General features: G+C 34.8%; 1 long non-coding RNA gene and 1 pseudogene across 1 annotated transcript in view; both read left to right on the top strand.

The window, feature by feature from the left end:
* The window catches only part of LOC145260219 (uncharacterized), a 309,138-nt gene that overhangs the window by 73,173 nt on the left and 220,872 nt on the right, over positions 1–15,093 (top strand). The window lies entirely within an intron of this gene.
* LOC145260824 (U2 spliceosomal RNA) lies at positions 1,304–1,440 on the top strand (annotated as a pseudogene).

Genomic DNA, 15,093 nt, shown 5'->3' with positions numbered 1-15,093 from the left:
AATGCAAGAAGTTATTTATTTACTTTGTTTACCACACTCGTCGCCGACACCTGTTTAACACCAGTATGTTCTTTCTTTCTGACCACCACATCGGCCAACTGTCATTATACAGTACCAGACACAACTGGCTGTCATTGCACGTCACCAGATAGCTAGCTCACAATCTAAGAGGTAAGGGGAAAAGCCGTTGCGTTCTTGCTGAGTGTAACTTCCCAATCACCACGCGTCTCCTTCATTTTCTTCTTCCTCACCCCCATTCTCTTTCCTTCAAATCTCTATGTCTATATATGAATTCCATTCTGGCAGGTCACGCTCACGTCACGGTTTAAAGTGAGTCGTCCCTTAATAGCGGAATCAGACTCCGTCACAGTTTGATATACAGTGGAATAGCCACATCAGACCCAAAAATAAATCATTTAGAATCGTAATTGGATTTTGTCGTCAAAGCGTCTCAAATAGATTGATTCGCTTTAAAAAACACAATCAATCAATTATTTATTACCAACTAGCAGGGCTAACCGGCGTCGCTCAGGAGAGTCGTAAGCAGTTTATTTTTAATCAGCAAACATTATTTTCTAACTTTTATTACACAAGACCGTTGCGATAACACAAAATCATTTGCAAAGGTTATTGAAAAGAAGTGAAGAGTACTGGTAATCTGGGGAGACTTTGGTTGTTGATAGTGAGCAATCTCTGATGATCGCCTGTGTGGGAACTCCTTGTGATATAATTTGATTGAGAAAATTAGGATCAATTGCAATGTTGCTGTGCTTAAAAAGTAGTACAGACCTAACTTCGTACAACGTGCCGCCCGTTTCTGGAAAGGGATAAAGAAAAAAAAAATGGCCGTTCTCGTTATTTATGGATTGGAGGTCACGTGAGGTAACGAGAGTTAGAGGAAATATGCAAATGAGATGCAGTCGGTTTTTAGTCGCGTGCAAGCGACTCTATAAGTCGGTCCGTCGGTCCGTCGGTCCGTCGGTCTGTAACACTTTTGTGCTTGGCGTTTTTGGTTAAGATCAAAGATCTGTTGTTAATAGATGCTGTTCTTAGCTTTTCAAGCTTTTCTTGGCCTTTTGGCCAAGAAAAAGTGTAGTATCTGTTCCGGCAGATACTGCAAGTAAAGACCATATGTGGGACAGTCTCACATATAAGGCCTTGGTCAATTTGGGGGCAACCCTTCATACAAATTGTCACTATCCAGCTTCCCTACTCCCCGGGGAGTTGGTCCCCATTTCCCCTTCACTCCTCACATTAAAAATCGGACTTGTGCCTAATTTGCTCGGTGGGGGAGCAAATAAATACCCTTTTCTTGGCCTTTGGCCAAGATCAAAGTGTAGTATCTGTTCTTACTACATGCTGTACTTATGTTTGTAACTTTGTGATATAAAGTGGGGGATCGCTTTTCTGTATTAATTTAATTTAAGATGATCACCCACTTTATAACCAGTCAGTCTCAAAGCCATTCAAGTCATTCACCAGATCAAAAGTTGTTTTTGAAGGATTCCAGTTATTATTTAAGCATTCAAGTTATTCTTAAGGTCATTCAACTCATCCTTAAGTTCATTAAAGTCATTCTAAGTCATTTACTTTTTATATATTTAAGTCATTTCAGCCCATTTTTCGGTCATTTTAGTTTATCTTTAAGAATTTCATGTCAATCCTACATTCACGCATTTTTTTTTCGATTTTTTAAATTTAAATATTGAACCCTATATTATTTAAGCCATTTTTTATTAACGTTCGTTTTCCTGTTTTTTTTTTACTTCGCTTATTCTTAGCGACACCCCAAAACACCCGGCTACCCACCGATTTTTTAAATTTTAATATCGAAACAGGCTTATTTAAACCATTTTCACGTGTTCGTTTTCTGTTTTCACCGTTCGTTTGCCTTACGTTAGTTTTTTTGTTTTTTTTCGATGTTTTGATTACCCCCCGCTTAATTAAAACGTTGTTTTCTTTTCTTACGCTCGACGACTTTCAACCATCTTTCACTTATTCGCTTATAACAATGCTTCATTCTGGCTGGCCGATTTTATTTTCAAACTTCGCCTCAAGGCTTCGGCTTCGATCCTACCTCCCGGTTTCTTTTTTATTTAACACCACATACACCTACAAACACCCGGGCAACGCCGGGTACCCCTCGCTAGTCTATATATAAAAGCGAAAATGTGTGTATGTATGTTCGCTTTTTATGTATGTCCAAGAAAGGCTTTTATCAGAGAAGCGGTCAGTCGGCTCGAGACTTCTTAAAACTTTTTATATCACATATAAATAATAATATTTCCGAGTTAGTAACAGAGCTCGCCTGTCTATTTAATTTGCTCGACTTCGGGAAGATAAATATTCAACATTTGTCGCTCGCCGCATGTGGATTAGGCATTTTCTTATAATAAATGCGACACAAATTCTGGCGGTATTTTCCGGCTATCGCCGAAAATGTCCGAAAGCAATCAGATTAGATCAATGTGGAAATATTTTCCTTATTGCTATTCAATTTGGACCCCACCAACATCTTGGGAAAATAAAAATAAAAAAACTGTTCCCGCAGTAAATGAAATACTATCCCGCAGTCAAAGTTGACCTCATTAAGTCATTAAAACCTGCACCTGCCAAATCTAAGTAATTAAATAAATTCAAACGTATTTCCGGTAGTATCTCACCGTGGGTCAATGGTTAACGTTGCACTTTTTTTTTCACACTTTAATTTCCAACTTCGCCTCAAGGGTTCGGGTTCGATCCTCATATTCACCTACCAAAACGTTTTTTATTCTAACCACCTCCCCGGAGTTTTGATTTACCCAAAACCACACACACCTTCAAACGAGGGCAACGCCGGGTACCCCCCCGCTAGTCTATAATATAAATCTCACGTGTCTGTTTAAATGTATATATGTATGTATGTCTGCCTAAAACTTTCGACAGATACGACGGATTTTCAGGATATTGATATCATTTTTAAGCTCGATCCTTCGGACGACAAATATCGAAAAATTGGCTAAAAACATTAATTCCTTCACCCCTAAGAACTTTTCGACAGGGAGGGGTCGCTTCTTTGTCAATATTTTCGAAAGTCATTCCCACTTTTCGATTGTCTAGCCTTAATTGAAACCTTCGTCACTTCCGGTTTGCTGATGGGCGCAACAGTAAAGACGTCACGTTTTATTTCACGTTCTTTTCCTCCTTCGTAGTCCAGGTTCTAGCCTGCCTGTCTACTACCCCTCCCCCTTTTTTTTTCTCAACACACATCACCAAACATCCGGGCAACGCCAGGCACCAAAGCTAATCTATAATCTAAAAATCTCATCTGTCTGTTTAAATGTATGTATGTATGTATGTATGCCTAAAGCTTTCGACAGAGACGATGGATTTTCACGCGATCGGTATCGTTTTGGAGTTCGACTTTTCGGATGACAAATATCGAAAAATTCATTAATTCCTTCACCCTCAACTGGGTACCTTTCTACATGGAGCGGTCGGTTTTTTAGCCGATATTTTCGAAAGCAATCCCCTCTTTTCGATTGAGTAGCCTTAATTTAAACCTTCGTCACTTCGTTTGGCGTTCTTTTCGTTTGGCGTCACTTCGTTTGGCGTTCTTTTCCCCATTTGCAGTACGGAGTCGAGCCTGCCTGCCTACTACCACAATTTTTTTGCTCATCACATACCTCAAATCCCTAGCCACCGCCAGGCACCCAGGCTAGTAATATATATATATATATATATATATATATATATATACGAAATCTGGATCAATTAAAATATCATATTTAAGCGTATTTTACGCCCGGACAAAACCGGACGTCCTCCTCCACTAGTCTTCCTGTAAAAACCGAAAAAAAAAAAGAACTAACGGCAATAAAAAAGAAATACCTGAGTTAAATCATTTAAAATAATACGAGATTGAATAGAAGGAATTTAGTCACATCTTTCAAAACATCATTTTGTAAATGAATTTTATAAATTTGGTAGCATCAAATAATGTCATATATTTTTTAATATTTTGTTCTGAAACTTTACCTGGTATTCAGCTTTTCTATATTATTTAATTAGAATTCATTATTGAGATGAGTATTATTTATTAATTTTTATTGCGGACTATTATCCTCAACTTTTTAATTTTTGTTTCACGACGTTTCGGCCAACTATTCCTCTGGTCTTCGTCAGGTGGTAACCGAGACGGGATAGGAACTCTGAATCTCCTAACTGCATTCTCAGCAATTACTGCCTTCCATAGTTGTTGTCGTCTCACCACGTTTTGGGCAAGTAAGCCTCTGGCCGGCTTTGGGTAGGATCGAACCCGCTATCTTCAGACAATACTAACCTGGAACCGTAGAGATTCAACGTCTCTATTTACTGCGCCACGCAATGGTATATAAATTATTTAATTAAATAATATATATATATACCATTCAGTACGGACCCGACCATGGAAGATCAGAGATTAAATAAACATAAATTTATAAGACTAAAAAGTTCAACCTTTATCACCCTTCGGGGCCCGTGGCGCAGTGGATTGAGACATTGAATCTCTACTGAGTCACTGAAGGATTTTGAACTGAAATGAATTCTTCATTTTTGATGATATCTTTCTGTAATTTTAACACATTCTTACTGAGACGTTGGGAAATTAAAACAAAATGAATGACAAATTCTAACAATTTCTTTTAAATATTAATATGGGAAATTAAAACAAAATGAATGACAAATTCTAACAATTTCTTTTAAATATTAATATGGGAAATTAAAACAAAATGAATGACAAATTCTAACAATTTCTTTTAAATATTAATATGGGAAAGTAAAACAAAATGAATGACAAATTTTAACAATTTCTTTTAAATATTAATATGGGAAATTAAAACAAAATGAATGACAAATTTTGACAATTTCTTTTAAATATTAATATTGGAAATTAAAACAAAATGAATGACACATTTTGACAATTTCTTTTAAATATCAATATGGGAAATTAAAACAAAATGAATGACAAATTCTAACAATTTCTTTTAAATATTAATATGGGAAATTAAAACAAAATGAATGACAAATTTTAATAATTTCTTTTAAATATTAATATGCGAAATTAAAACAAAATGAATGACAAATTCTAACAATTTCTTTTAAATATTGATATGGAAAATTAAAACAAAATGAAAGACGAATTCTAACAATTTCTTTTAAATATTAATATGGGAAATTAAAACAAAATGAATGACAAATTCTAACAATTTCTTTTAAATATTAATATGGGAAATTAAAACAAAATGAATGACAAATTCTAACAATTTCTTTTAAATATTAATATGGGAAATTAAAACAAAATGAATGACAAATTCTAACAATTTCTTTTAAATATTAATATGGAAAATTAAAACAAAATGAAAGACGAATTCTAACAATTTCTTTTTAATATTAATATGGAAAATTAAAACAAAATGAATGACAAATTCTAACAATTTCTTTTAAATATTGCCCATTTTCAGTTTCACATATTTGGGCTCTTTCCAAAACATTATTCGTGACAGATTGCAGAATCTCTGGATTGCAATATAACCCCCTTATTTCGTTCTCGATGTTTTCTTTCAATTGTTGCAGGATTTGGTGTTTGCTAACATAGATTCTTCCTTTAAGATATCCCCACAAGAAAAATCAAGGCTGGTCAAGTCTGTGGAACGTGATGGCCATTTGACATTGCCATAGCGAGAGATAACCTTGTAGCCAAAATATTGCCTGAGAAGCTCCATGGTGTCTGTCGCCATATGCATACGTTGTTCAATGCTATGCTTATCCATAATTAATTTCCAAAACATTATCTAAAATAGAAAAATATAGAAAAAATAATCATTAGTCGTAAAATAATCATTAATTGTGAAAACCCTTCAGCGACGTTTTGGACACGTTGTATATTTTGTTTGTTGATTCATGTTTTCTCATTTAATTTCCAAATTCCAATGGTTGAATTAACATTTGCTCCATTCATAACATTTATGTTTTTATTCATCTTTTTTCATTCGCTAATTTAGCTAAATGTATACTAATTGTTAGTACTGTTCTTGACACTTCCAAAACGTTACAATCGTAACAAGAAGAGGCGCTACATGGTAAATAAAAAAAAATCACTCTTATCATTCTTATGAGACCGACTCCAACTCCTTAAGGTCATGGATATGACTTTAAACTATATCCGATGGTGGGGCCCCAGCTTGCGGGCTTTGGGGAGTGTGGAACCACCCTTTAATTGCCATTGCTCCCAGGTCCACTCTAACGCGGACTGGTAGTATCTGTTAGGGTCCCAACTATGGGTTAAATAGAAACCGACTTAAAAAAAAAACAACAACGAATATACTCTATTTAAAATTGTTCTTCAAAATCACTGGATTCGGCATTAAATAACCTGAAAAGGGTTGATATGCCGTAAAACAAAAACAACGAACCAACCAACTAACTCCTTAAAAATCTTCTGTAAAATATTTGAAATAGAGAAAAAATAATCATTATTCGTAAAAAGATTTTTTACCCTTCAGTGACTTTTTGGACACGATGAAATATCAGCTAGAGAATATGAAAGTCTAGCAGTCCGAGGAAATAAACTACTAGGATAAAAGGTTTACAGGCATCTAAGATCCTTAACAGTTTAGGGGTGGGATTCTGCTGATTATCAGGTTAGTCGAGAGTATGCAGAATAAAAATAAATTTGCATACGTGCCGGACACACATACGTTCACGCTTATTATATAGATATTGTATTTTGCCATTACATATTCTTCCAAAAGTGTTTACATGTAGTAAAACAAACCCCACAAACCTATCAGCCCTACGAATGCTGGTGGTTCAACTAGTAGTCGTATTAGAAAGAAAATATCGCAGTTAATATATTCATTTTTGCTTCACACCCGAAGAATTCATTCTGATTATGCTTGAAAGAAGAAAAATAAAAGATAATTCAGAGACCCTGTGCCCCCTTTTGACTCTTTGATGTGGCAATTGAACTTTTTTCCTCTTGTGGCTCAGTCTGGAATACTTCCGGTATAAAGAGTCCTGGCGCTTTAGAGCCAGTCGTTTCATAATAGACCAATCCTTGCATTCAGATAATGAAACCATCTAATATATTAAGTCATTCGCAGTTTCAATGTTAAACAAAGATAATACGCACATCACACATCGATATTTGATTCTCTCGTTTATTTTTTTTTTAATAATAATTCCGGAATGCTGATCTAAAACGCTCAAAATATAAAGGATAAAATTCTTATTTCAACTAAGTAATATATGAGTTATCCCCCTTAGATTTTCAGTCTAGTTTTCTTCTGTTAGTGACTTACATATTATTATTTGCTTTAATTAAAATAATAAATATGGTGATATTAATGAATACCGATCCACTTTTAGTAAATATAGCTAGTCTCTATATTTATAAAATTAAGCCTGTGTGTGTTTTTATGTATTTGTATCTATAGGATAAACTCCTAAAATAATTAACAGATCATTATGAATTTTGTGAGTGTACTGTTCCGCGTAATGTAAGCAACATGCCATCGTAATTGCTGAATCCACGGTATTTGAGGTGTGTCAAATTATTAACAAGGCAGTTTTTTCCGCTAATAAAATTGGTCGTAAAGGTGGTTTGAGTAGTTCTGAAAAGAGTACTATTACATAACAGCTACTACCCTCGAAATATCAAAAATTATAGGAAGGTATCATCAAACTGTGAAGAACTTTATCGAGGACCTTACAAAGGTACGTAAGAGACCTGATAAAGGTAAATCTAGAGTTGCTTCACGTTGTTCTCTACTCCAAATTAAATGTGAAGTTGTTAGGAACCCTGGCCAGACAAGTCGAGAAGTCTTTGACCAAGCCGAATTGAAGAATGTCTCAAAAAGTACTCGATGTCGCCTTCTGAAAGAAATGGCAAAGTCTGTTAAGCCGTGACAAAGCCTCCATTAAAGTAACATCACATACAAAGCCTATAGAAATGGGCAGAGGAAAACATGAAAACGGATTTTTCCAAAGTTTTGTTCACGGATAAAGTGCATGTCAATCTTGATGCCCCAGATGGCTGGAGCAAGGGATGGGTCCTAGATGGACGACATCGTCATCAGCGTTTAAGTCGTCAACAAGGTGGTGGTGGGATAATGATTTGGGTTGGGATTATCGGAGGTACTTTAGTTGGCCCATGGAGAGTCCCAAAAGGCGTAAAAATAATGCTTACATAGCTTTTCTGAAGGAGCACTTTGAACCATGGCTGAAGAAGCAAAGGTTGACGGTCAGCAGAACCATAATTTTTATGCAGAATAATGCTCCCTCGCATGCAGCAAACAAAAACAAATAGTATTTGCAACAACTGGGATTCTCTGGGCGACGGAAGATGGAGCGGCCTGCAAATTCACCAGATTTGAACCCAATTGAAAAGCGACACCTCTATCCAAGTGGACGCCAATTCAAGAGCAAAGATGAGTAATTGTGGGATGCTCTCCAAGAGGTATCGGGAGGAATAACTGTTGACGAAATCACAAATTTGACTAATTCTCTAGACCAACGTCTTTTACAAGTCATTCATAAAAAAGGATCGCATATGCCCTGCTAATTATGTCAACGTAGAAATTGCTATGTAGTTATTTTGTTCTAAGGATTTTTCTTAGTTTATGTAATGTTTGAATACTATTTCAATAAACAAGTTATAAGTATATTGTGTTTTTTTTCAACCTCGTTAATAACTTGACGCACTGGAATCAACAGATATTCCTATCTTTTGCCATAGTTTCGCTAATACTGCTTTAAATACATTTTTTTGTGGACTGGAATAGCTGAATAGTATCGTAAGTACTTTCTCAAAGTTTCGTGGATTTTTATTCCCTTGTTCCTTAAATATTAAAAAAAATGTAAACTCGTTAATAATTTGATACGCAGTGTATGTATATCTATCTATCTCTCTCTCTCTCTCTCTCTCTCTCTCTATATATATATATATATATATATATATATATATATATGTGTGTGTGTGTGTGTGTGTGTGTGTGTGTGTGTGTGTCTGTGTGTGTGTGTGATTAAATGATTTAAATCGACTTTTGCAAGAAATTCACTAAATGATTTTTTTAACTCATCACTCGCTTGAAGACGACTCACGGAAGTCGAAAACGTTTATGAGGATTTTTTTTTACACTCGAACAGAACGTTCTAACATTGGCTCGCGAAATGGAAAAGATAAATTGCAAGAAAAACAACAAGGAATTATCTCTGCTGTTCGATGCAACATATGAAATATCTCCAAACACATTGTCTAGCTGTATAATATTAGTGTGGCTAGACAAACGGATGCCTGAAGTCGGGATTGAAATTTGACCGTTGAGCTTATGGTTGGTGCTTTTACTTCCTACCGTCCCTATCGTCCGGAATCTTCTGAATGTAAGCGAAATTTAAACAGTATCGATTGCCAGAGAGCTCCAATTGCTTTTATCAAACAAACAATGATTTAATAGCTAGTAAAAGTTGGCGATTTCCTTACGAGAGCTCGACCCAAACAAAATTAAATAAAATAGATAATCCATATTATTTGGATTCATCGGATTAGTGTTCTCATCCTGAGTGTGATCTTCATAACGTTTCGGTCGATGTAACCTCCGACCTTCTTCGGGTATATCTTGTTGAACTCGAGAATGTTTTTGTCGAACTCGGGAATTTGGACGGAATTTCGAACGGAATCCTTTATTTACTTCACGGGGGTAGCATGCTCTTGTTCTGCCAGCCATGACTGGATAGAGTAATTCGCAATTTTATTTTTCGGTCACTCACACTGCGAATATCACTTTTACAATTGATTTTCCAAGTGCTCAAATCACTGCGCCATGCGTCCTTGCGGGCATTTCTAGTACGAATTTTGGAAGCTTTAAACCTATTTTCATTTCTAGTTGTAAATATCACTATGAATATATATATATATATATATATATATATATATATATATATATATATATATATATATATATATATATGAGCAAACAGTTAATAAAATATTTATTAACTGTTTGCTCATATTATAAGCTCTATTTCCTATTTGGTTTTATCGAGCTTTTACATCTGGCTGAGATAATTTTATAAATATTGTTTCTTTAATATTTATAATATACTTTAATACTTTAATTTTACCATCTTGGATCATTTTGGTAAATTTAATTGTAATTTTTATTTTATATATATATATATATATATATATATTATTGTTTTACTTATTACCGTATATATATATATATATATATATATATACATACACACACACACACACACACACACATATATATATATATATATATATATATATATATATATATATGTGTGTGTGTGTGTGTGTGTGTGTGTGTGTTTATAATTCACGGTTCTCATATCGTGTTAAATTCCATATTAGGTCTACTTAGTAATTGATTGTCTCCCAGCATGTGTGCTGCTTCTTTTAGTCGTCTTATTCTACACCGTTCTTATGAACATAATTTTTACTTCGCCCCATAATGGTAGATGGTTTCCCTTTTTCCCTCCATATATGGTCAGCTATACCCGATTTTTCAATCTCTCCACGTACTACGGCTTTTCGATGTTCTTCTAACGTGTACTTTCAACTCCCTAGTTCGACAGAAACATCCCCAAGTTTGACAAAATACAGCTGAATGAGGTCGGAGGTTACATCGATCGCGGTCTCCAGGGTCACGCGAAAAAAGTATATCGTCAACGGTTCCGAGTGACGAGTGGAACAACTACCCTATTAGGTCGTAAACAAGACCACATACAGGGCCTCAAGGCTGCCTTGAACACAAACTGGTCAGACCTTCACTGTTTTTCACCTGTATAGTTTCTCTTTGTACATAGCTCCTTAAATTCTCACTGATTTTTCCCTTGTAAATGACAATCGCTTGTGCGTTTATTCTTTGCCAATTAAATGACTGAATGAAAAAATCGACCAAAATATTGTGAAAAATAACACTCAAGATGAAAACAGTAGTCGGATAAATGTAAATAATAGAAATAATCAATCATTATTTTAATCGGAATTCATTATTATGAGGAATAGTTGGCCGAAACGTCGTGAAACAATAACTAATAAAGATGAGAATAATAGTCCGCAATAAATAAATTAATATAAATAATACTCATCTCAATAACGAATTCCAATTAAAATAATATATATATCATTTGGTACGGACCCGACCATGGAAGATCAGATAATAAATAAAAAAAGTGGATTAATAAGATAAAAAAAAATCCAACCTTGATCGCCCTTCGGGGCCCGTGGCGCAGTTGATAGAGACGTTGAATCTCTACGGTTCCAGATGAGAATTGTCTGAAGATAGCGGTTTCAATCCTACGCAAAGCCGGCCAGAGGCTTACTTGGCCAAAACGTGGTGAGACGACAACAACAACAACAACGGATGGCAGTAATTGCTGAGTATGCAGTTAGGAGATTCGAAGTTCCTATCCGTCGCGGTTACCACCTGACGAAGGCGAGAGGAATAGTTGGCCGAAACGTCATGAAACAACAATTAAATGATGAGAAAATAGTCCGAAATAAACAAATTAATATAACCAATTATTATCTAAATAATTCAGAAACGTAATTTATTAATTTATCCAAAACTAAAACAAGTAATTAAGCCAAAGAATAAACAGTCTTATAGCATTGAACGCATGGATTATTAAAGATAAGCGTTATTCACCAAAGTATAAAAATTATAAAATTTTTTTTTATTGAAATTGAAAATAAACAAACAAAAAACTTTTTTGTGAACTGTTGTGGAGGACTCACGCATACACAAGATATGAACTCTTCTGAACTGTACAAGTAATGCGACAGATAGCGACTCCCGTTGTGTGTGTATTTTGTAGTACGTTAAATAGTACGACTGTTGCTCTCTGCATATTTTGTTTTGTTATCAATAAAAAATACCTCGTATTAACCAATCTCTGTGTCTGTGTCTTCTGTAATGATCCTTCCAGACCACAACATGAACCAAAATGCATCTTTAATGGGGGTAAAAGAAATTAAAGCACGCAAGTAAAAGATGAAAAATTTAATGTACTCCAAAAGGTCCAAATTGAAGAATCTGCAATCCGATGTGTGAATGGTTGGAATGAAGTCCAAACAGTCAATCATTATCATCATATTGAATGAATCCGAAGATTTTATTGCTGGAATTAGTTTCGCCGGTATTTGTCTATTTATAAATATTTTTAGAAAGACATCAAATACCTACGGAACGAAGGATGTGAAGGTTTGCAACACTCTCAGTGAAAATGATTTTTATGGAACGATTTGGATTTGCACTTGGGACGTTCAAGTCGTTAGTTAGTGTCGGTAGCCACTGAACCACATCCCATTTAATCAATAATAAAAGGTGATATTAAAAAATATGAAAAAAATCGTATTTATTTATGAATATAATTCTGGTCATTATCGGCATGCAGAAATTTTGGAGAGAAAAAAAGAAAAAAAAACCCTAAAAAACAACAAAAAAAAACAAAACAAAACGAAAACAAACAAAAACAAACAAAAAATAACGGTTCAAAAGAAAAAAATATATAATTTTCATAAAAGTTCTGCTCAAATAGCCCCCTTTTGAGAACAATTAGAGATTTGGAATCACTCACATTTTTTGTCTCCGGAGAAAAAAAAAAAGATATAATTATATTTCATCAAAATGGGATATGCTTGAAGCTTTAAGGACGATTCTGTCAGTGCTGCACTTAGATATATGACACTTTTTAACGTAAGGTGTGAGTTGGGGTAAAAGTGATCTGCAAAAAAAAAAAAAGTGAATCAAAGGGAGAGAGTTAGTTGTCCCGTTTGACACCAGTCTAATAATGAATAGCATTTTGAAATTCAGAAACTCCTTATGCCGAATGGAACGAAGAGATAAAGGAATCTAAATTGAGTTGCTCTGATGACCGACTAAGTTAATTTTACAAGACAGTCTAAAAGTAAAGATTAATTTCGAAATGCGAAAGTGATGCTTAATTCATGTATAGCTGAAGTCTTTTCCTCGTGTGAGATGGCCTCTCTAAATCGATTACGAGCTCTATTGATCGCATCGTATTTATGGACGTCTAAACGTTTCACAGGATGCTGGTATTTGTCACCGACAAGCGAAGATGTTTCAACACCACCAGTCTTCATCGGCAGAGAGAAGCTATCCAACTCAATATGTATGACGTCACGAGAAGTAACAACGGCCAAAGTTGGTTGCGCCCCATCAACCGCGAGGAGTAAAGTTACCATAATCTCGTATGTTTCTAAAAATCATCAAGTCTTTTCCGGAAACCTAAGCAAAATTAATGTTCTTTTTTTTTAGAAATTCGCTATAAATGGCATTGTCATGCATTAATTGTCAAGCAAGAGTTGCGCAATTCCGTAACCATTCCATTTATGATTCGGCATTACTTGATTCCAGTAACGAGTCCAGGACAACTGGGAACAATTTCTCGATAAGCGGAGAGCTCAAATAGCGCCTGCTACTCCCAAGTAATCAGTAGGCTCAACGATACTTAAATTCAGCGGTCAAACCGGAGGAGAGTAGAAAATGGACGATGCGTTGACTTTGTAACTCTCGCCTTCCTTATTTTGTTATGTAGTCTATATTCCGTGAGCGGTGTTTCTGAGAAAGAGTGAAGAATTGCTACTTTTCTAGGCCAGAATGAATTCCACCTGACACTTATCGTTGGTAAAAGTTTTTGACCTTCAAGTATCATTTTTATTTTAAGTCCTTACATAAAGCGTCTTCATGCTTTGCCTCGAGCGATTTCTATAGAAAAATAAAAAAAAAACCGGTTTGTCAAACTGATTAAGCCATATATATATATATATATATATATATATATATATATATATATATATATATATTATATTATTGGTAGTATTATTTAAACAAAACCAAAATGTGTCAACCAAAGAGTGCTCAATGTTAAGACAGAGCAATATAAATATGTTGGATGTGATAACTAATGGCTACCCATATGCAAACATGTTTCAGTGACCACCCTGCCAGGGAAAATCACCTCATCAGGCCAAGAATATCCACGAGAGTATCCGTCAAAACCATTACCTCTTTATATATATATTTTTATAATTAAAACCAATAAATGGGATAATTCCAAGGTAAAGACATGGGTAACCAGATAAGATAGGTTATCACATTATACAAATTGATGCGGGATATAATTTTATAATTATGCTTTTTTCCAACCATATTCATTTCTATTCTGTACATTATATACATTCATCAGTTAAGATTAATAATCCAATCTTTATTCATTATACTAGTTATTTTTAAAATAGATAATATACGTTTAAAACATAACATTACATTTAAAATAGGTGATTAAACGTTTAAAACTAAATAAAATTATGAGATAATAGATTAACGATTGAATAAGTAGTAAATAAAATATCAATGAGATGATTATTTATGATTACATAATTTAAAAAGTTACGTTTTATATAAGAACTAGCGGGGGTACCCGGCGTTGCCCGAGTGTTTGTTTCCGGGACGGGGGGGGGAGTTTTAAAAAATGTTATGGTAGGTAAGTAGGAAGGATCAAACCCGGAGTCATGAGTAAAAGTAGGAAAATAAAGTGTGAAAAAAACAACAACAAAAAAAACAAAACATCTGCAACGTTAACAGTTCGGCCACCAAGAAAAGTCCATTCCAGTTGTTTGGGGGGGGGGGGAAAAACCGACTACGGTAGGTCGGCGCGAACGTGAAAATATAATGTGAATTATCCAGCACGCTAACCATTACGCCACAGAGCACTGCAGCTTAGTTTAGTGATTTTAAATAACTTCACATGAAAGAACTACGAAGCCAAACCGGTGTTCTCTTCTCAACTGTTCCTTGTGAACGATCCCCAAACGGTGTTAAGTGGTGGCAGGGGGAGGAGGAATTTATTAGAGAGAAAATGTTTTACCACTTCCATTGATCTTAACCGATTTTGGCCGTGACTTCTCAGCAGAAAAAGTATAGAAATCTAAGATTATCGAGAAATTTGAGAAATAATAAGCCTATAACACACCTCATATATTGTTCTGCCGTTTGTGCATATTATATTTGCATGAAA

Source organism: Euprymna scolopes, chromosome 36 (assembly GCF_053919585.1).
Source record: "Euprymna scolopes isolate OS-2025 chromosome 36, ASM5391958v1, whole genome shotgun sequence".
NCBI classification, from domain to species: Eukaryota; Metazoa; Mollusca; class Cephalopoda; order Sepiida; family Sepiolidae; genus Euprymna; species Euprymna scolopes.
This window is presented reverse-complemented; position numbering and strand designations above follow the sequence as displayed.